The 23,672-nt window shown below is 41.3% G+C and overlaps 1 long non-coding RNA gene across 3 annotated transcripts in view; it reads left to right on the top strand.

The window, feature by feature from the left end:
- The first annotated feature begins 2,289 nt into the window (after window positions 1–2,289).
- The window catches only part of LOC147820891 (uncharacterized), a 104,533-nt gene continuing 83,150 nt past the window's right edge, over window positions 2,290–23,672 (top strand). Inside the window, exons 1-5 of one of the 3 annotated variants that reach the window (XR_015448026.1) lie at window positions 2,290–2,386; window positions 6,218–6,314; window positions 9,417–9,630; window positions 10,521–10,686; window positions 19,166–19,748. This is a non-coding gene — a long non-coding RNA (uncharacterized LOC147820891). Of the gene's footprint in view, window positions 2,387–6,217; window positions 6,315–7,543; window positions 8,317–9,416; window positions 9,631–10,520; window positions 10,687–19,165; window positions 19,749–23,672 lie in introns of those variants that run through there. The other 2 variants (XR_015448028.1, XR_015448027.1) reach the window with 2 other exon arrangements.

The raw sequence follows: 23,672 nt of genomic DNA, 5'->3' as shown, positions 1-23,672 counted from the left end.
ATAGAAAAAGGAGAGTCAAAGATGACTCCAAGGTTTTTTGTTTTTTTTTTCTTAAGCAATTGGAAGAATGGACTTGCCTTCTACTGTGACGGGGAGGACTGTAGGAAGGGCAGATTTTTGAGGGAAATAAGAATAACTATGTTTTGGAAGTGTTATAATCAAGACATTCAATTGACTGTGAGTAGTTAGCTGGATTTTAGAGCTGGAGTTTAAGAGTGAGGCTGGGTTGATTTATTGCATTTAGATAAAATAAAGAGACTAGATGAGATTATCAAAAGAGGAATAAATAGTACCAAATCTAGGGCTAGCCAAGGTTAACATTATGGCAATTTCTTCTTCAGATTTCTCTCTCTAATATAAAATTAATGCATGCCATAGTTTCTGATACTATAATGCTCCATAATAAACCAACTAACATTCATTGGTGGATAACATTTATTTTTCTTTCTCATGGGCCTATTACTTGTCTGGAGTGTCTTTTCTTAGATTGTGGCTTGACTGGCTTAGTTCAAGATTTGGGTTGATTTTGTTCCTTTCCACTGTCTTTACATTCTTCTTGGGTCAGGAGCTTCCAAGGACATATTTTTCTTGTGGCAATTATAGAAATACAAATGTGTGAGCAGACCCATGTAATACCTCTTAAGGGGTTGGCTTGGAACTGACAGTCACTTTGGCCATATTCCATTGGCCAAACAAGTCATATGGCCAAGCCCAAGATTAATGAGGCTGGGAAAGGTCCTCTCCCACCCCAGTGTACTCCAAGGTCAAGTGGAAAGGGCAAAGTGAAAAACTGCAATAATAATTCAAGTTAAGACAATATACAATATAAAATTTTATATAATATGTAGGTTTATGTAATGAAATGACACCATATATACAGTTTTATACATCTTTTTACCAAAATATATAGTATGTATTTTCCATGTATATATTTTTAATGTCTACAATGTATTGTATTATATATATGTACAATAACTAACCTAATAAATCTCCTACTTATGGACATTGCAAATGTCCATAACCTAGAGGAACAGAACCAATAGAATGTCTATATAATTATAAAAGGATCAGTTATATTGGCTTACCAGGTCAGAGGCTGGATAGCCCACAATGGCTCAACACGGGAGAGCCAGAGAATCCAGCGCTGCTCAATCCAAGGAGCTAGAAGCCTCAAAAGGGGACCCATGATGCGGTCCTAGGCTGAGGGCCTGGGAGCTCCTTGGAGAGTCACTGATATGAGTCCATATTGAGAGATGAAGAAGCTGGAGTCTGATGTCCACAGGCAATGGCAGCACAAAACTAACCATCACAGTTTTTTAGGTTATTTGTGATTTTTTAAAATTATGTTTTTATTACTACAAACAATGCTGAAAGAGACATTTTATAATGATATCATTGCACAATTTTCTGAATTTCAATTTAGGATACATCTCTAAAAGTCGAGTATCTAGGTCATCAAAGTGTAAACATGCTTAAATTATTGAAACATTTTGAAAAGTTGTCATCCAGAGATGTTATATCAGTTTATATTCCCATCCATAATGCATGATAGTATTCATTTCCTGACGCACTCCTCAAGGTAGAGTATTAGCATTCATTTTCCTCTTTGCCAGTTTGATGAGTGAAAAATATTCTTTATATCTTTTATTATCTGTAAAGATGAATATTTTTCATTTGTATATTATCCAATTGGTGCTTCTTTTTCATACTACTTGTTAGTTTTGCCTGCATTTCTAGCAAGGTGGTTTCTCTTTTTCTAATTGAGTTTTAAAAAACAGGTTATACTCCACATCAATAAACATAATTGTTATTTTGTTGAAATATTTGTGATAGATTTGGAAATGTAGAATGCATTAGTTTCTTTCTTTTTTTTTAAACCATAACAAATAATCACAAACTTGATGGCTGTTACTGTTCTGGAAGCTTGAAGTCTAAAAGCAGTGTCCTTGGGCTAAAGTCAAGGTCAGCAGGCTGGTTCCTCTGGAGGCTCTAGGGAAGACATGAGTATCTTTGGGAGGTATTATGGCTTATATTTAGATGTCCTCCCCAAGCCCCATGAGCTCATAGGTGGGGCTTTTGGAAGGTGGCTAGATCATGGGTGTGTGATACTGGATTATGGGTATGTGATAAAAATAAATTAGCCCACTGATTGGTTTAGCATAGTTGTGGGTGGTGGAATTACCAAAGAGGGAGGCTCTATCGTGAGTGTGGGTGGCACCAACCAATAGGCTTGTAGTCTGGATGGAATATAAAGGGCAAGAAGGAAGGGAGACTTGCTGCTCACTGTCTCTTGCCTACCCTACCATGGACTGTTTCTCTTCTATCATGCTCCTCTGCCACGCTGCTGTGCCTTGGAACCAGCTATGAACTGAAACCTCTACAAACTGTGAGCTAAAATAAGCCTTTTTTCCTTTAGCCTGTGGGTGTTGGGTATTTTGTCCCAGCAATGAGAAAGTAACTAAGGCCAAAGGCAGTTATTTAATTTTTATGTTGTCCAATCAATCATACAGTCAATATTTTTCTGTATAATCTCTTGCTTTTCTTATGTAATTCTTCCTTGCTCCATTTTTGCACACACAGTCACCTAAATTTTATTCTATGACCATTAGGTTTTATGCTTTCATTTTATTATATCTAAATCTACAATTCATTTGGAACTTATTTTGACATAAGAATGAGTTAGGAAGCCATTTATATATTTTCTAATTTCTAGCTTGTCTTCCCAACACATCACTGAATAATCTAGATCTCCCTTACTTCTTGAAATGCCATTTTTATTACATACTAATTCCGTTTTGAGGCCATTTCTGGAGTCTTTATGTTTTATGTTCCATTTTTCTGTATCTCTCATCCCATATCATTGTCATAATACTTTTTAAGGTCACAAGTCATTTCTAGTAAATCAAGTTACTTCTCAATTTTACTCTTTTAGCATTTTGGGCTACTTTTACATTTTAAAAAATTATGAAATACTATGAACACATACATAAATACAGAGATGATATAAAAAATAATAATAAAATTAACACCTGTGTTCCCACAATCCACCTTAAGAAATCTAACATTACTAGCACTTTTGAGGCTTCTGACTCATTCACCGAAACTCAACAGAGGACAGTATTATGTTGAATCTGGAGTTTAGCATTTCCTTACACTTCTCTTTTTTTAAAATTCTGTTTTGTATTGGGGAGAGGGTCTTACTATGTAGTCCAGGCTGGCTTAGTACTCACTATGTAGCCCCTATTGGCCTCAAACTCCTGAACCTCATGCTTTAGCCTCTCAAGGGCTGGGATTATAGGCAAGTATTACCATGCCAGGCTTCCCTGACTTCTGTTTGTAGTTCTAACACACATGAAACCACTTAAAAATATTCTTAATTTCCTCTACAAGAGGATTTTTACTGGAGTTGCATTATTTGTGGACTAATAGCATATAACTGGCATCTTTGTAATAGTGACTCTTTTTTAGCTGACATCTGATTTATCTTTCCATTTATTCGTGATTTCTCTGATAAGCTTGTCTTGACTTTTTTGTTTGTTTCAGTGCTGGGATCAAACCCAGGGCCTAGCACATACTATGTCTTTATTTTTATAACCTGCATGGAACAACCTCTGGTTATTTGATGCCTCTTTTATATACGGCACAGGTAGTCTTGTTTCTGGGCCTAATTCTAAAGTGTTAATCTGTGCACTTTTCTGCAAACACTCTTCTTTTTTCACTCTCCTATCTTGATCCTGCCAAGCCTCTGACTGTCCAATGGAACTATTAACCACCAGCTATGACTCAGTGTAAGATTTTGGCCTATATTTCTGGGAAAGGTAAGCAGGACAGGCCCTAATTAAGTTTAGTATTCAGGCCACTTGTAAGGGTTTTGATACTGGCTGGCCAAAACCCAATAAATCTCCACAATGCTTAAGAAAGAGATGAGTAGAAGCTGAAAGTTGATCAATTCCTTTTCCAACCTGGCTAATGATATTAAAGTGGTTCCCCTGCCTTTTATCAATGTTGCTATGGTTATTTTGGTGCAGTCATCTTGACCTAAAGATGTTTTGATGCCTACTAAAAGGAAATAGTTAAACTCATAGCTTAAGAAAAGCATATATCAATTCCACTTCTGTGAAGTCACCCTTCAGATATATTTGCAAAGGGGCAAAAAAGAATTTTATAGAAGTTTATTCAATGCAGCACCATTTGTAATAATAACAAATGATCGGCAGTAATAGAAGTATTCTTCAATAGGGAACTTTACTCACTATATATTCATACACCATAGAATATACTATACAACTATAAAAAAGAGTGTGCAGAATGAAGTACATAGTATGCTATCTCTTGTTTAAAACAGTAGGGGAGTTTATAGATATTTTGGACACATGCATAAAGAAACTCTAGGAATTCACAGGAAAATTATAACAGTTATATGGGGGAAAATAGTTGGATAGAAGACAAAAGTAAGAAGGGTTCACTGTAGATTTTCTCATTTTCTATTTTTAAAATTTGAGTCATGGGCCAGGGATTTAGCTCAGTGGTTCTGGCTCCTGCCTTGCAAGCGCAAGGTTCCGAGTCTGATCCCTGGTACAAAAAAAAAAAAAAAAAAAAAAAAAAATTGAATCATATTGTCTAGTTAAGAGTTTTTCCTTATGTGATGTGTCCATGTAATATCTACAATAGGTATCTTCATTCCATCTGAGACCCTACTTGGTACCTACCCCCATCCCAGCCCACATAGCTTGTCTGAACCTAATCTTCCTGTAGGGATACTTGTCTGAATACTATTTTGGTGATTAAAATCATGGTACAGTATCATGAATATCTAGTTCAAAATGCTATCTTTTCTTCCTGGACCAGCACCACAGAGATGTGAGAAATAAAATTAAATTTCATTTCTCAGATTAAGAAAGCATGATGAAAATGTCACCCATTATTCTATATAATTATATGTGCTAATAATAATAATAATAAAAGGAAAGCACTGAGGGTTTGGCATGAAATTTTACATATTCACATGCATTTACTCAGCCAGTGAGTTGAGATTTGTCAGATTCTCTAATGTGCTGGCTCCTTGGCTGACCATGGTCAGCTTTGCATTTAGACAGACCACACTAGTCATTAGTGAGGAGAGGTGATAGGCAGGGTTTGGGCTGGGAGCAGCAGGAAGGAGAAGGAAGAGGAGGAAGAGCAGGAGGAGGAGGAGAGAGAGAAGGAGGAGGTGGAAGCGCGCACTCTCTTGCTGGGCTCTTTGCTGGGACAATGAGGACAATCTGTCCAGCCACCACTGGCAGGCTTGGGAGGAAACATCTGACCTTGCACAAATCCTGTTCTCTGTTGTTGGAAATGAATGTCACCTTCAAAAATGTCTGAAGCAGATGAAGAGCCAAACCCAGCAAAACAGCAGCCATGACTTTTGTTTTTCCTAATGCTGACTGCTGATCCTAGTTATATAGCTGAATTATTGGTGCATTTGTTTTGTCATGTTGCTATCTCTCAGCTCAGAGATCTAAGAAGGTGATAAAAATGAGAAGCCTAATGTTGAACAATATGGGCTAACAAATCCTGGTGTTGGGGAAGGGAGAGTGTTGCTGAGGACACTGAGGGGTGTGTGTGTGTGTGTGTGTGTGTGTGTGTGTGTGTGTGTGTGTTTTGGTTGGTCTTCCCAGGATATCCACAGCTATAAAAAGAGTCTTGGGAACTGCAAGAGTGAAACAATGATGAAACAATGATTCTAGACTCTTGGGTCCTGTGCTACACCAGAGAGAAATCTCTCTGGGATTGTTGGACGAGATTGTCTTATTTGTAGAAATATTAGGTCACAGTTTATTCTAATTTGGGGGTACATTGCATCTCAAAACTGATGTCTGATGTCCTGCCATTACCAAAATCACTCTATAGATGTGACCTCAGTGATGGTGAGCGCAAGTCTTAGTGGCTAGGGCTGGGGATTAGGTGGGAGGGGGAGTGGAGTGGGCAGGAGAGTTTGAACGGAGGGGCGAGGGGCTGAGCCCTGAGCAGTGTGAGGAGCAGCATATACAGAGAACCTGGGAGCCAGGGGGTGGGGATGGTTACCCAGAGAGGTGAGGGAAGGCCTAGGCCAAATTTCCCTTGCTTCCCATTAATGTCTAGTTCATGAATACCTAGTACCATTTGCATAGGGAAATCTGCATTAATGGGGGGAGTCCAAAATTTAACACAGACTTTCATTTTTCTGTTTCTATTGCAGATTCTACATAAGGATTCCTACAGAGACTTTGTTTACTTGGCTGACACTCTATTGTCTTTAGTAATCTTTGGATATTGAAGTGATTAAAGACTGCAATGTAAGGACACACAATATTCTGGAAGCATAGTGTAACCTTAGAGATGCTCACTTATTTGAGAAGCCATGTAGAGGGAAGTTTGTCACATCTTGGTGCAACTCAGCTGCTCTGTGACTCGGGGGTACGATTGGAGATATTGGTGAGGAACTGAAAACTCAGCCAATTAACTTTTATGGTTTGATATTAGAGTGTTATCCTATGTATATAAACACCATGTTCTGTATTTGGAAAAAGAGCTATCTTTTCCTTTGACAAAGGGTTCTTTCAAGACAGTGGTGATAAAGTAGCAGGCAATCAGTAAGTGTTCCTGAGGGAGTGACCTTGACTTTTATTTTTGAAGTCTCTGTTTTCACTTTTACATCATGATGAGAAAACAATGCATAATTTTTTTGATTAGTACCACAATAGCATTTAAATACAGAGGTCTAGCATGTAGAATTGTGGTTCCACACAGAGCAGACCCACGCCTTCATCCACCCACTCAGCACATGCTGAGGGGGCCTGTCATGAGCCAGGCACTGTGCTGTGCATTTGGGATTTGGAGACAGCAAGAACAGACCTAGTTCTGGCCTGGATGGAGTTTACACCCAGTGGGGGAGATGGTTGTCAATCAGATAACCACGAAAATACATATATTGTTTCAAATGTTGATAAGTGGTTTGAAAGCAGGCACACAGTTGTAGGAGAGCACATAATGAGAAAAGGAAGTTTAAACTGAGCTCTGAAGAATAGGTAGGGTTTAATCAGGGAGGAGGTGCTTAGGCTGGAGATAGGAGGGAGGGAGGATGTAGTGTGAGTTTCAGTCCTAAAGGAGCTTGAGAAACGAAAAGACCAGTGCTTCCAGACGGCAAATCTTTGTATATGATTTTGGCCATGTCATTAAACTTGATTTTGTTTTGGGTTTCTTATTTGAAAAATGAAGGTAATGATACTGGCTGTTATGATAAACAGTACTGTCTCATTCTTAATGAAAAATTGAGCAGCTTAGAGTTTTAAAATGAAAGGTGCTGTAACGGCATAAACCCTGCCAAAAGCTACATCTAATCGAAAAAAATAATAATAACTTGGCACTAAGCTCAGCTTTGTGCACAGAAGTAGATCGTGAAGGCCCATAGTGTTTTGCTGTGTGATGGAATCATGGTGAGGTTTTTTTTCTGAAAATCAAAACTCAATTCCTCTAAAGGAGAATTGTGAATTCCATTCCTGGTCTCCCCTTTGCCGGACAGGATGAGTCATCAGACCGGCACTGGTGAAGTCAGTGCACAGATGGAGATTTTCACCCTCTATTACCTTGTTTAAAAAGATCTTCTCTTTGGGCTCTTTATCTGAATGGATGTTTCCAGCCAGAGTTATGATGTATCCTGGGCTAATGTGATTTTGTCAGGAATCCATTTGGAAGGCAGGTCAGAGGTGGTCCTGTGTGGAGGAAGGAGATGGGATTCTTGCCCCCTCTCTGTGAATCCTGCAGATTGTCACACACAGTTTAGGGCCCAGCTGATGCTGAGCCAGGTACATATGCAATGAAAATGAGTTCCAGGGCAAAGGTACATTTTAATGTAGAAACAGGGCTCCCTTTCCCTGAGACAAGACCTCTACAGTGGAAAAGAGGCTGGACACAGTCATTGGAGCCTCTTCAGTGTTTGTGACAGGCACACGGCCAGGGCTGAAGGTAATGGCAAGATCAGCCCTGCTGCCAGCCTAGATAGCAGGCCAAGCAGTGGCTCCCTCAGCTGGAAGCCGTTACTCCCCAGATGGACCTGTGAGATGAAGCCCTGAGCTGTCCCTAACTGCTTGCTTGGGGCACTGATCCATCTCCAGTGAGTGTCCCAGCCCCTACAGAAGAGATGGGTGGCAGCAACTTCAATCTCCAGCATCTTAGCCTGGCAGCCAATTAACCTGGGAGCTGTGGCCAGGTAAATCGAAGAGCAGGAGACAGGCTAGACTCCCACATAAAGGGAGACAGCCCACAGTTCTGGAGCTCAGAAGCACTCATGAACCTAAGGTAAGAACAAAAAGGATGTGCATTTTTGTTAATATTTTTCTAGATATTTTGTATCACAGTTCCTCTGGTAATGGTTCAATTGATTATAAAGATTTGGAGATTTAGAAGTAGTTTTCTTTGACTGATAAATTGGGAGATGAGACACTGTCCTTCTGTGAGTCGCTGGGCGAGGCTGACTTTTGAGTGGTCTGGACTGGACTAGGTTTATGTTAAAGGTAAAGCTCAGAGGTTGGGTTAGTCATTGTCACTCAGCCTAGGCTCCAGTCTCGTGTTTATAGGCATCGTCTTGTGACTTATGAAATCCAAGACTGACTTTTGTCTTGTGCTTGGAAAATACCACGTAAGAGTATCTGGTCGGGGAGATCTTACAGCTGGAGTCAGATGAATGTGCTTCCAACCTTAGCTTCACCCCTTGAGTTTCTCTAAGTCTAATTTTCTGATCTTTAAAATGGGCATAACAGCATTTACTTTGCTGTGAGAACAAAATGATACAACTAGTGTACTTTTTTCTTGAGATTAGCATGTGGTGAATACTCCACAAATGCTTCATTAGTTATTATTATCATTCAACTAATATATTAAATGCCTGCCATGTACTATACCTTGTGAAAGATGCTATGAAGTATTAAATGTAGTTTGAGACAGAAAATATAGGAACATGATAAATAAGTGTAAGTACAACCTACTAATACCAGTGAGATATAATTACAGTTAAAAACAGAGGGCAGATGATAATTAGGAGTTCAAAGTCCTCTGAGTCCTGGATTAGTCAGAGAAGACTTCATGGAGGAGGTGGACATTGAATGGTGTGGAGTTAGGACTAGGATTCTAACCATTTTGCCACTATTTCTTAACCCATAAACACCCTGGTTACAAAGGCTGGATAAGAGGCTCACCTGGAGGTCCTAAGAAGCTGCCCATGGGTTATTTTACTCTTGGCCCAGCTGTCAGCTAACATAAGATGATCCTTCCACAGGGTAACCACCGTGTGTACTTGCAGATGTTGCAGCCTTCCTTTTATTGAAGCCTCCATTGCTGAGAAATAATTCTCTTCCTTTCGTTTGGATCATGCTTTATTGATTATCTGATCTCTATTCCAGGCTAGGTGCTAGAGACAGAGAGACGAAAAGACCTGAGACCCAATCATCGTCTGTTTCTTTTGGCACCTCACCGTGGAGACTTTGGATTGCAGAAGGAGTCAGAAGTCTCCAAATGGCCAGACTTTCCTTACCAAGTCTGCCGAATTGAAGATGAAGGAGAGTGGAGCAGTTGGATGCCCGAGTCTGCAGCAATGAGTACTGTGGCCCTGTTGAGGTTTGAATGGGGAAGGAATCTGTCATAATCAAGGGAAACTTCCTCTGTCTGTTCCTCTGCTTGTATATTGACCTCTGCCCCCAGAGCAGTGATGTCTGCCCACTCTGTTCCCTCAGGAAGTAACAGAGAGAGTGCTTCTGTATTTGTCTTCTTTTAGATGGTCCTCCCCAGTTGCCAATCTGACTGTCCAGGCTGTGGGTCCTTCACCAGGCCATATTTATGTGTGGTGGGGTCACTGTGCCTCGAGGGATGGTTCAGAGCCCACCCTGACCCATCTCTGTCTGTGTTCAGGAGCAGGAGACTCCATTTCATTCCTGTCCAAGTGGACTTCCCCATTCTCCTCTTGTAGACCCTGGTCATGCTGGTGGGTGAGCCAGGCCTGGTGTCACCGGCCATGCTGCTGGGTGAGATGGGTCATTCTATCTCTCCCAAGATTAAGTTAAGGAAGGCAGGGACTGGAAGACAGAAGATCATTTCTGCCTAAGGTATATTTTCTATCCACTGTTGCAGAGTTTTGTGCTAGAGTATTAAGGCTCATGCTTTCATTTGTATGATGGGTTTTTGTGTAGTCAGTTCATCAGCCAGATCCCAGGGCGAGGGAGTGAGGACATCCTGAATTCCAGCTCCTTCCCCACACACTGAACAACAGTTCCACTTCAGTGTTGGGGTTTGGTAAAAGGTAATGAATCTTTGCACCTCACAGCTTTTACTGTTTGGCAACTGTGGCAGAGAAAATCTGTGTTCATGAAGTCTATTTTTGTGTGCCTCCTTCTGAGCACACGGGAAACCATACTTTTAATGCAGGAGTCTGTGACACATGCTGGCCAGTGGGGTGTGGTGTGTCCCTTCCTGGCCAACGCAGTCAAAAAGTCCTTTCTGACTCTGGGCAGGACATAGAGGTACAGCAGAGGCCGGAACCTGCCTGCATCATCAGTGTAGGCTTCCCTGTGTGCACAGTCACCACGGAGACCTCCTACTCCAAGTGAGAATCCCACTTCAGTCTTTGGAAGAGAGCTGCCCTGGGAGCCAAGAGACACCATGGAGGCACAGTGTAAGGTGAGTGAGAAGCAAGCTCAGTTTGGTTAACTCACTGGGATTTTTGGCCCTGCAGCATAATCTAGTTTATTCTGATACAGCAATCTTTTTTCCTTCCTAGTATTGCCTTCTGCTTTTTCCTGGACTCATTGCTCCTACTGTTTTTTTTTTTGTTTGTTTTTTTGATACTGGGGATTGAACTCAGGACCTTGCGCTTGCAAGGCAGGTGGCGGCACCACTGAGCTAAATCCCACATGGTCCTATTATTTTACAAGTAGGGCTTCTGCAGTTCCACGTTAGGATGCCTCATACCTACTTCCTTATTTCTAGCTGCTGATTCCAGTTTTCCCTAGATTTTCAGAAAGTAACGAGAGGGTCGCAAATAGAATAGTGCCTAGACCTTGTTTACACAACACAACGAAATTAAATAAAAAAGAAAAGATAAAATAATACTTTTGGTTCAGACACATCTTCCTAATTCCATGTAGATGGCTGAGTTCTCTTAACTCTGACTTGACATGACAGTTACCTGGAGCTCTCCTGGCAGAGGATTCAGTTCCCGTAGGGGATGGATACTTTCATAAGAGAGAGGTTAATGTCTGCAATCACCACAGCAAGCAGTGTAGTAGCTAAAGCCTGCCCTCCTTCCTTCCATAGCAGTTTAGAAAGTGCCCCTTTGCTTCTGAAAAATAGTGTCCAGCTCTTTTCTCCTTTCATCATAAGGGAAACTTGAGGATAGTATTTATAACTACAGAAATGGAAATAGAAGGCTCTTTTATTTTTTTCCTTCAGAACTGAATTAGCCTCCTAGCCCTGCCGTAATAAGACACTGTTAACTCTATCTGAGGGTTTAGCACACACAAATTCAACCAACCCTGGATTGAAAATTTTTTTTTTTGTATTACATTCTTTTATTGGCACATTGTAGGTATACAACACAATTACATTTCTCATTGGGAATTGGACCTTTACATAATGCACCTTGGTTCTTATTTTTTCCCCATTCCTAGCCCTCCCTTCACCCCCTCCACCCTTCCCTATTTACAAAGACTTTATTTCCATATTTTCCATTTCTCAGCATTTTTCCTTTCCCTTCTTTCCTTTCCCTTGCCCCTCCCATTACCCCTACCCCTTTGGACCTTTTCTTCCTGTTTTACATTATCGATTATTCATTCTAATCATTGGTACATTTTAGGTATACAATATAATGACATTCATCATTGGAAATTTGCACCTTTACATAGTCTCTCTTGGTTCTTATTTTTCACCCTTGCCCAGCCCTCCCTTCAACCCCTCCATTCCTCCCCATTTACAAAGATTTTGTTCCTAGTTTTCCATTTTCTCATATTAATCCCATTCCCTTCTATCCTTTCCCCTAGCCCTCACACTTCCTTCCCCTTTGCCCCTTTTCTTCCTATTTCACATTACCTATTATACATTTAGTCCTTATTTACACTTTCAGTTTCCCACACCAGAGAAATTATTCGGTATTTACACATGTGTGTCCTATTTATTTCACTTAAGGGTATTGCCTCAATGTGCATCCACTTAGCTATAAATGTCTCTAATTTCTCATTTTTTTATGGCTGAGTAGTACTCCATTTTATAAAAAAACCACATTTTCTTTATCCAGTCTCCAGTTGATGGGGATTTGGGCTGTTTCCAAGTTTTAGCTATCACAAACTGTGCTGCTATGAACATGGGTGCACATATATCACTGTGGTACGATTCTCTTAATTCTTTGGGGAAGATCCCCAGCAGTGGAATAGCTGGGTCAAATGGGACTTCCAGTCCTAGTTCTTGGAGGTATCTCCATACTGATTTCCACAGTGCTTGCACCAGTCTACACTCCCACCAGCAGTGGAGCAGGGTTCCTCTTTCCCCACAGCCCTGCCAGCATTTGTTATTGGTTGATTTCATGATAGCAGCCATTCTTTCTGGAGTGAAGTGGAATATCAGCATTGTTTTCATTTGCATCTCTCGAATGACCAGTGATGTTGAACATTTTTTCATGTATTTATTTGCAATTTCTACTTCTTTGTCTGAGAAATGTCTGTTCATTTCAGCTGCCCATTTTTGGATTGGGTCTTTAAATTTGGGAGGTCTGATCTTTTTAAGTTCTTTATAGATTCGAGATAGTAGACCTTTGTCTGAGGAAGAGCAGGTGAAGATGTTTTCCCCACATTGTGGGTTGTCTCTTAACACTGCTGGTGGTTTCTCTTGCTGTGCAGAAGCCTTTTAATAAGAAGAGACCCCACTTGTTGATTGTTTGTGCTAGTTCTGGGGCAACTGAGGCTTTGTTCATAAAATCTTTTCCTACACTGATGTCTTCAAGAGTTCTACCTAACCTCTGTTTCAACTGGTTCAGAGTTTCTATTTTAATATTTAGATCTTGAATCCATTTTGATTTTAGTTTAGTGCATGGTGAGAGATACAGGTCTAGTTTTAATCTTTGGCAAGTTGAAGCCCAATTTTTCCAGCACCATTTATTCAGGAGGCTATCTTTCCTCCAGTGAGGGTGTTTGGCTCTTTTGTCAAAGATGAGATGGCTGCGTGTGTCTGGCGTTGTTTCTGCATCTTCTAATCTGTTCCACTGGTCCCCAAGTCTGTTTCTTTGCCAGTACCATGCTGTTTTTATCACAGTAGCTTTGTAGTAGAGTTGCAGGTTGGGGATTGTGATACCCCCTGCCATGTCTCTGTTACCTAGAATTGCTTTTGCTATTCTGGGTCTCTTCTTGTTCCAAATGAATTTTTGGATTGTTTTCTCGAGGTCTATGAGGTATGCTGCTGGGATCTCAATTGGAATTGCATTAAATCTATATAGCAGTTTTGGAAGTATGGCCATTTTCACTCTATTAATCCTTCCTACCCAGGAGCAGGGGATGTCTGTCCATTTTCTGATATCATCTTGAATCTCTCTTTTCAGAGTGCCATAGTTTTCAGAGAAGAGGTCTTTGATTTCTTTTGTTAGGATGATTCCTAGGTATTTCAGTTTTTTGGATGCTATTGTGAAAGGAATTATTTGCCCTATTTCTCTCTCAGTGAGTCTGTCATTGGTGTAGAGGAAAGCTATTGATTTTTGTGTGTTGACCTTGTAACCAGCTACTTGACTGAATTTGGTTGTTATGTCTAGAAGACTTTTGGTGGAGTTCTTGGGGTCTTCTATATAGAGTATCATGTCATCTGCAAATAATGACAATTTGACTTCTTCATTACCTATCTTTATTCCTTTTATTTCTTTCTCTTGTCTAATTGCCGTGGCTAATGTTTCCAGAACTATATTGAACAAGAGTGGTGATAGTGGACATCCTTGTCTTGTTCCTGATTTTAGTGTGAAGGATTTCAGTTTTTGACCATTTAGTATGATATTGGCTTTTGGTTTTTCATAGATGGCTTCTATCAGTTTGAGGTAGAGACCATCTCTTCCAATTTTTTGTAGGGTTTTTATCATAAATGCATGTTGGATTTTGTCAAATGCTTTTTCTGCGTCTATGGAGATAATCATATGGTTTTTGTCCTTGGCTCTATTGATATAGTGTATTACATTAATTGATTTTCGTATGTTGAAGCATCCCTGCATCCCTGGGATGACTCCCACTTGATCAGGGTGTATGATCTTCTTGATGATCATCTGCATTCTGTTTGCCATTATCTTATTAAGGATTTTTGCATCTATGTTCATTAGTGAGATTGGCCTATAGTTCTCTTTTTCAGTTGGGTCTTTCTCTGCTTTGGGGATCAAGGTGATGCTTGCTTCCAGGAATGAATTTGGGAGTATTGCTTCCCTTTCAATTTCACTGAAGAGTTTAAACAGTAGTGGCAGCAGTTCCTCTCTAAATGTCTTGTAGAATTCAGCAGTGAAGCCATCAGGGCCCGGGCTTTTCTTAGTTGATAAGTTTTTAATTACATTTTCCATTTCATTGGTTGATATTGGGTTGTTCAGAATTTTTAGGTCTTCTTCATTCAACTTTGGTAATTCATATGTATCTAGGAATCTGTCCATTTCTTCTGTGTTGTCCATCTTATTGGCGTACAGGTTCTGGATGTAGGTATTGATGATCCTCTGGATTTCTGCTGGGTCTGTTGTCATTTCACCCTTTTCATTCCTAATTGCATGGATTTGGGCCTTTTCTTTCCTTTTTCTGATAAGGTTGGCTAAAGGTTTGTCAATTTTGTTGATTCTTTTGAAGAACCAACTCTTGGCTTCATTGATTTTTTGTATCATTTTCTTAGTCTCCATTGCATTGATTTCTCCTCTGATCTTTATAATTTCCTCCCTTGTATGAGCTTTGGGGTTGTCCTGCTCTTCTTTTTCTAGAAGCTTGAGGTTCAGCATCAGGTTGTTTAATTGGGCTCGTTCTGTTTTCCTAATATGTGTATTCACTGCTCTGAATTTCCCTCATAAGACTGCTTTCATTGTGTCCCATAGATTCCAATATGTTGTATTGTCATTGTCATTTAATTGAAGGAACTGTCTGATTTCTTCTTTAATTTCCTCTGTGACCCATTTTCAGAATTGTGTTGTTCAATTTCCACGTGTTTATGAAAGTTTTTGAGTTTCTTTTGCTATGGATCTCCAATTTCATTGCACTATGGTCTGATAATGTACAGGGGATAACTTCAATTCCTTTGCACTTACTTAAACATGTTCTATGTGTGAGTATGTGGTCTATTTTGGAGAATGACCCATGTGCAGCTGAGAAGAATGTGTATTCTGATTTTGTGTGGTGGAAGACTCTGTAAACATCTGTTAAGTTCATTTGTTCAAGAGTTCGATTGAGTTCTAGTATTTTGTTACTTGTTTTTAGTCTAGCTGCTCTATCTATTTGTGACAGTGGGGTGTTGAGGTCCCCCACTACAACTGTATTAGTACATAGATGACTTTTCATGTCTGCTAGTTTTTGTTTTATATAGTTGGGTGCACTAGTGTTTGGTACATAGATATTTATGATTGTCATCTCTTCCTCTTGGATTCTTCCCTTTACGAGGATGTAGTGTCCTTCTTCGTCTCTCTTCTTCAGTGTTGGTTTGAAATCTACTTGATCTTCAAAGAGGATAGCTACTCTTGCTTTTTTTCAGGTTCCTGTCGCATGGAGTATTGTTTTCCACCCTTTAACTTTCAGTCTATGAGTTTCCTTTTGAATTAAGTGTGTTTCTTGTATGCAGCATATTGTTGGATTTTGCTTCTTGACCCGTTCTGCCAGTCTATTTCTTTTGATTGGTGAATTGAGACCATTAACATGGATGGTTATAACTGAAACGTATTGACTTGTCATTGCCATGCCTTTTTCTTTTTGTTGGATTCTCCCCCTTTACATTTAATTTCTTGTCATGCCAGATGGGTTCATTCTGCTTTGCTTCCTGGGGTTGTGATCCTCAATGTCTGTTCCTAGGCTATTGTGTAAAATTCTTTGGAGTGCTGGTTTGGTATTCACAAAGTTCCTAAGGTGCTCTTTGTCATGAAAGTATCTTATTTCTCCATCCATTTTGAAAGATAGTTTTGCAGGGTACATCAATCTGGGTTGGAGGTTCTTTTAGGGCTTGGAATATGTCACTCCAAGCTCTTCTTGGCTTGATGGTTTGTGTTGAGAAGTCTGCTGTGATTCTGATGGGCTTTCCTTTCTATGTGATTTGTTTCTTTGTTCTAACTGCTTGTAGAACTTTGTTCTTCTGTTGAGTTTCTGGAATCTTAACAGTTATATGCCTATGTGTAGATTTTTTTTTTGATCAAGGCTATTTGGAGTCCTATATGCCTTACTTATCTGTCTGTCAAGCTCTTTTCCCCTGCTTGGGAAGTTTTCTGCCATTATTTCTGTGAAGAGATTTTTTATGTCATCTCCACTCTCTCCTGTTTCTTCATTGAGCCCAATCAGTCTTATGTTATTCTTCTTTGCATCATCTAGCAGCTGCTGGATTGATTTCTCATGTTCCCTTATCATTTTGAAGCAATTTTTCTTTTCCTGGTCAGTAATTGCAATCTTATCTTCTGTATCTGAAATTCTGTCCTCACATTGGGTCATTCTGCTGTGTAGACTTTCAGTGGAGTTTTTCATGTCCTGGAAATCTATTTGCATCTATTTTATGGATTCCATTTGTTTCTTATGTTGGGATTCCATCATGTTCCTGAGCTCTTCTCTAGATTTATTAATCATGTCTTGCACTAGGGGCACAATTTCTCCTGTTATCTGAGAAATTATTTCTGATTTCATTTTTTCCAGATCTCCTTTTGTTGCCAGTTCAGTGGGTCCAGGTGGTTGAGTATCAGACTGTTCCATCTCATTTCCCTTTGGGGTTGCTGTAGGTGATCTGGAAGTCTGGTTTTGAGACTTATTTATGTGTTTTCTCATTTTGACTGGGGTGGGGGGCTGTTGGCGCCTGCACGGATTACCTCCTCTGAGCTGGGAGAGGTGGGACAGGGGCTGCGAGCAGTGGTAGGGATGGTGACTCAAAAGCCCTTTCCTGTGGTTTGGGAGCAGCGGGAGGGATGGTGGCCGGGAAGCCCCTTCCTCTGGACCAGGAGCAGTGGTATGACGGCTCAGAAGTCCCTCCCTCTGGGCCGGGAGCGGTGGGAGGGATGGTGGCCCAGAAGCCCCTTCCTCTGGGCCAGGAGCAGCGGGACAGAAGGTGGCCCAAAAGCCCTTTCCTCTGGGCTGGGAGCAGAGCTGGATGGTGACCAGGAAGCCCCATCCTCTGGACCAGGAGCAGTGGGACAACGGCTCAGAAGCCCCTACCTCTGGGCCGGGAACAGCGGGACTCAGTACCTTGGTCTGGTGGTCTGGTGTCCTCTGCGTCTTTGTAGTGTGGAACCAGGTGGCTGCCCGTCTGCAGCGGGGTGATTCGGTGTCTTCCGTGCGACTCCGGACCTCGGTAGGGCGTGCACAGACCTTCCTGTGCAGCGGGCTGATTCGGTATGTTCTCTGCGACTCAGGACCTCGGTAGGGCATGGGCAGACCTGTCTGTCTGCAGCGGGGTGATTTGGCGTCTTCCACGCGACCAGGATTGAAAATACTTAGAAAAAGACTATTGAACATGTACAGACTTTTTCTTGTCATTGCTCCCTAAACAATAAAGTATACAACTATTTACACAGCATCTACATTATTGTAAGTAATCTAGAGATGACAGTGTACACAGAAGAATTGTGTAGTTACAGGCAAATTCCCTGCCATATTATGGAAGGGACTTGTACACAGAAGCATTTTGGTAGTGGAATAGGGGTCTGAAACTGATCCCCTGGGATACTGAGGAACACAGACTGGGTGGCATATGTGATAGAAACTCATTTTCTTCCAATTCTGGAAGCTAAAAATCCAAGATCAAATGATGGCAGGGTTGATGCCTGGGGGTGCTTCTCCTTGGCTTGCAGATGGTGGTCATCCCACTCTGTCCTCACAAGGAGAGAGAGAGAGAGAGAGAGAGAGAGAGAGAGAAAGAGAGAAAGAGAGATCTTGGGTATCTCTTCTTCTTATAAGGACATGAGTCATCAGATTAAGACCATACTCTTATGATTGTTCTTGATCATATTATCTCCCTATAGGATCTGTATTCAAATAGATCACATTAGGGGTCCAGCTCCATCCTGATGTGTGGGGACAGGTGTGGGTCTACACATTGCAAGAGCCTGTGAGGCCACCACTGATGGGTCCCACTGCAGGGAAGATTTATAAGCAATAATGGAGGCTTATGTTCTATATATAGTGAGTGAGTCCTTTTCTACCCATAAGACGTCATTAACCCAGGGACAACTGCTGATTTGGTGAAAAGAACGAATTATAAGCACAGCGATTCAAAGGAAGTCAAAACTCAACAGTGATGGCAGATGTCATGATGTTACTGCCTGTGACTTTCCCTTCCACACTTATTTCTGAAAAATAACATTAAAACTTTTGGGGTTTAAGACAAAAAGAAAAATATGCTTGAGAGCTTCTTGCCTGAAATACTTCCATTGAGACTTCCATTGAGGGAACAAAGGTTTCCTCTTACAAAGTCATTTGTTTGATTAGTTTTCTCCTTCTCACTACTCTAGTCTCTGTGGACCTGTTTGCCTTTACAGGAGTGGGTGGGGAGGGGATGAAGTCTGTGGTACTGTGGGAAATGACAGTGAAAATCCTGTGTGTGTGTGGGGGGGGGAGGAAGTGATCCCTTCACGGGAAGTTGGGAACAGCAGCCCAAAGGCCCCTTAACTGCTGGTGATCAAACACACTGCGCCTCCTCTCGCTTGCTTGAGGCTTTTGACAAAAATCTTGCTTTTGTGCCCTCCTATGCACACCTGGGGCCTACTCCCCAAGGTCTCAGAGGTGCCTTTCTCCTGAGTAGCTCATCCCAGGGAAGAGGGCCCTTGATGTTCCTGCCTAATCCCATCCCTCAGGCTGCTCCAAGATTTCCAGATGCAGCACCTCCAGCTGCCCTGGGAGTAGTTGCCTTGGGTTTGTGGTTACTCTCACTGTTCACTTTTGTTTCTGAAATTTCTCAAACTTCACTTTAATGCATTGGTGCTCAGCTGTTTGCAGATAGCCTTCTCATCTACTCTGAACTCAAGGAGATCTTTATGTTATAAGCAGTCCTGGCTCTGTCTTGGAGAAAAGGGGAGAAACGAGAGCAGGGCACAGAGAAGGTAGATGCAAGATCCATGCAGCCCAGCAGGTAAGAGCAGACCTGGACTCAGTCCTCTTTTAGCCATCCATGTGTTTTTTTTTTTTTTCCCCTTCAAAAAAATCACTCTGAAGGTTGTCATTTTGGTACATTTCCCACCTCCAGTGAGTTCTTCACTTCTAAAGCTCAGTGCGACTCAAGTTCCCGGTAGAAATCCAATAGGCTGGTAGTATCAGATGCTCCTGCTGTTTCTTTTTTCCCAATCCAATCTAAATTTTTCCAAGCCAAGTTTCAGCATGACTCCCGCCTCTCCCCATGAAGTCCTTTCCAGGCCCGGCAAGCTGCTGGGTCTGGGTTGCAGACCAGTAGATTTACACTGTTCTTTTCTGATTCCATAGGGATGATGTAATCTCTCCCATTTCCTGGAGGACAGAAACCATGGCTTCCTGTACTCCCGACGTTTGTGTAATGACAAGAACACTCCAAAGCAGGTTAGGCACTCTTTGAGTAAGTTGGCCTTCTTATTTCTGGGGATAATTTTGACACTGAATATAGTTTCTGTGAAAAGGCCAATCGAAAAATGTGGTCAAAGCTCCAACAGCCATAAGACTTATGAGCTGGATTAATCTGCTTCAACTCAACATCTCGGATGTTCCCACTTGCATATCTGTGTCCCATCAGCAGCGACATTAAGTCAAGGTGAAGCTTCAGGTTTTACTATAATTCTCATTTTTGACTCTTATTCACTGGCATTTTAAAAGGCAGAATTAGAATAAATTTGGCCCATATTTAAAATGCAAACTCTTCTCCTACCTCAGTCCTATTTCAGATTGTCTGAATAAAACTGAGATGATCACTCCAGGTATCTTAATGTTCATTAAAGGTAAATGAACACAATCCATGGAATTTTACTTACTGAATAGAAAAAATATAACTACGACATGATTTTAAAGCACAGTTCCAGACAGTATGACATGGAAATTTGGGAGATTAGATATCTAGGTGACCCAAATGTTTTATACTCAAATGTGTAATGCAGCTTATTTTCTAACCATGCTCATTTATCTGGTCTTATGATTCTTTCTTCCTAGCACCTTTTGGCTGTATCACACTGAATATGTGTTTAAATCCTTAGACTAGAGTCAGCGTGGGTTCAGTCACACTGAGAGGCTATGGAAGTGTAAAGTGAGATTTCATTCTGGCTGAGAAGCTCCTTGGATTTTCCTGCTTCTAGCCTAGGTGGCTTATTTCTCTCAATTTTTAAGATAGAAAGATGACAAAGAGTGGCCTCTCTCCTAGAGCTGCTGGAGATAGCTAAATAGGGCTGGTGTGGGTTGCTAGCTTATTAGGCCCTTGGAGTTTACTAGCTACAAAGGTTAGGGCAGACTAGCTACCATTCCAAGGTCATAGCGTGAGTGGCAGCTGGTCAGGAAAGATAACTATGACAAGATGGGGAACACGGCAAGGTTATTATTACAAGAGGTGTCACCCAGATAATGATGGAACTTAAGCCATGAAACGTATCATTCAAATCATGACCCAGCCCCAAAGGAAAACCACCCTATAGTTCCAGGATTTATTGTAGTGCTGTGATTGTTTGGTCATTAAAATGTCACCTGCAGAATGAAATAGTTGGTAATGCTGACTATAAAATGAAATAGTTTTTTAATTCCTCTCAAAATATTCCAAACGTTATTGAATGACCAGTTTATTACACCTCTGGAGAAATAATTATGATTTAAGGGCTGTTTGAAATTCAGAACCACCATTTTCTTTTTCTTCTTTCTTTCTTTTTTTTTTTTTTTGGTACCGGGGATCGAACTCGGGTCCTTGCGCTTGCGCAGCCAGCGGCAAAACCACTGAATCCCCAGCCCTTTTTCTTATTTCTTTACCCTCCCCCTTTCTCCTTTTCTTCTTCTCTCTCTGTCTCTGTCTGTCTGTCTCTCTCTTTCTCTCCATCTCTTTGTCTCTAACGCTCATGAATAATTTTCTTAGGAATTATTTGAGGAACCATGATAATGAGGACTTGAATTTCCACACTGCAGCATACTATTGCTGATAGTACACCTATCTGTTTTGTGGCTTTATGTGGAAAGGCTGCCTTATTCCTGGGAAAGGGCCTCCACGAACTTTGGGAATTCTGTCTTCCACTACTTCTTGAGTGGAATACTATAGACATTCAGATCAAAATATTACACGTCCAGCAGGCTCCACCACACAATCACATTGAATTTCCATTAAAAGAGCTATGATGGGTCAGAAAATGAAGACAGACAAAATGTGGAAGTTTACCATGATGCTTAAAAGGAATAGTAATGGACAGTAATGACAGAATCTTGGAGGAATCACTGGTTATTATATAAAAGGCAAATGGAATAGATTTAAGGACTACCTATGGCACACCTAAGTTTTAGATCTTGCAAGAGTGACATGTGAAAAATGTAAGGAGACAGCACATTCTCTGCCATCTGGTCCCTTAGGCAGAGAGCAGGGTTGAACTGACAGAATATAGTGTAGTTGCATTACTTTGCAGATGTTGAGCTATGAAGAGGCCAAAGTACTTTCTTCCTATTACTTTCCTAATCTAGTGCCTCTTTGATCTGCAGCCATAAGAGGGAGTAATCCCAGACATTAATGATAAGAAGTTAGGAGTATGTTGTTGATTAGAGAGCGCCTATACTTTGGTGGGTATAGCATCTTATTTTATTTTGGTTTCCCCAGCAGAAGCCATTGAGATAATACAGAAAATTAAATATTTTGGAAAAGACCGCAGAAAGTATGGTAGGAGAGTAAACGACACAGGGAGAAAGGCCAGCAATGAAAGGTTCTTATCAAGCAAGTTACCACTGCAGGTAGCCACAATTTAATCCCTTGGGAGACTGAGTGTCAGGTTAGAACCTGGGTCTCAGAGTTATCCCATCTGAAAGCTGAGGGAGGTGGGCTATTTCTATGCCAGTTCCCATCAGTCAGCAGTCAGAGGCTGCTCCTGAGTGTAAGGTGTCATTTCTCTGGCACATCTGGCCTGCTGTGCACTGACCTACAGTTGCTCCCCAACCCCAGCAAGTGAGTGTAGGTGCTGACAAGCTTGATGCACTATGCTCAGGTATCAGTCTCTCCATGGGTGCAGTGGTTTTCAGGAGCAGTTTCTGAGAGGTGCAGAGCTCCCTGCTGCACACGGCACGGACATTCTCCACACCTCTGGAATCTGCTTGTGAGTCTCCCATGGAGGCTTGTGAAAGAGTCTAGAATCTAGCACCATGGAATCTTCTGAATTATAAAGTCTAAGCACCGGTCCAGCTACAGAGCTCTTAATTGCTCTGCACTGGTGATTGGGCTGCTCTAACAAGACACTACAGGTTGGCAGGCTGAAACAGTGGTTCTGGAGGTTGGCAGTCCAAGATCCAGCTGCTGGCAGGTCTGGTTTCCAGTGAGGAGGGCTTGCTTTCTGGTTTATAGCCTGCTGACCTTTCATTGTGTCCCCACATGGCCTTTCCTCTTTACACAAGTGTCACTGGTATCTCTGCGTGACCGAGTTTCTTCCTTAGGAAGACACTAGTCAGATTAGATTAGGGCCCACTCTAATGGGGTGATTTTAACTAAATCACTTCTTAAAGATCCTACCTTCATCTATAAGCTCATTCTGAGGTGCTGGTGGTTAGGGCTTCAACATACAAATTTTAGGGGCTTACACTGCACCCATAATACCCACTGAGATCCGGAAGCCTTCAGGCTCACTAATAAATGAGCTGGAGCATTATTTGCAAGTATGGTAGATGATGCAGCCTCTGAAATTGGAAGAGGTTTACCAAGCACAGTACCACTTCCTCAGTGGTGGGATGAAAATTGCACTAATGTCTCTGAAAACTGCATTCAGGGTTCTTATCACTTCCTGCCCCTAGGAATGACTGAGATGTTATCAATACAGTGAAACCACAAGGCCTACAAAACATCCTGACTGTCCAGATCCTATTGAATTGTAACATGGCCATGAGGATTAGGCAGTAAAATGTCTGTTTCTGTCTGTTCAAAGTGGAGACAAACTGCTTTTGATCCTCCTTTCTTGCCGGGGTTGAAAAGCATGCATTTTCTAATTTAATAGCCTCATACCAAGTGCCAGAGGCCATGTGGATCTGTGGTAGTGAACGGCTATCTGCACAACAGCAGCTGTGGCTGAATTAACATGGCTTAAGTTTATGGGAGTCCACCATCAATAGCAGGGTCCAACTGACTTTTTCTAGGAGAGAGGCTGGTGAATTAATGGGGGCAAGTTGGGGACCACTATCTCAGCCTCCTTTAAGTCTTTAACATGGCCTCAACCCCTGTTGTCCTTCCATCTTTCCTGTTCTTTTTTTTTTTTTGTCAGTGATGTTGCTGGTGGTAGTGGGGATTGTAAGGTTTCCACCTGGCTTCTCCTG

Source organism: Heterocephalus glaber, unplaced genomic scaffold (assembly GCF_053883595.1).
Source record: "Heterocephalus glaber isolate CG9 unplaced genomic scaffold, H.glaber_assembly_v1.0 deba00001788, whole genome shotgun sequence".
NCBI lineage: Eukaryota > Metazoa > Chordata > Mammalia > Rodentia > Bathyergidae > Heterocephalus > Heterocephalus glaber.
The sequence above is the reverse complement of the archived record's forward strand: the minus strand, read 5'-3'. Positions and strand labels throughout refer to the sequence as shown.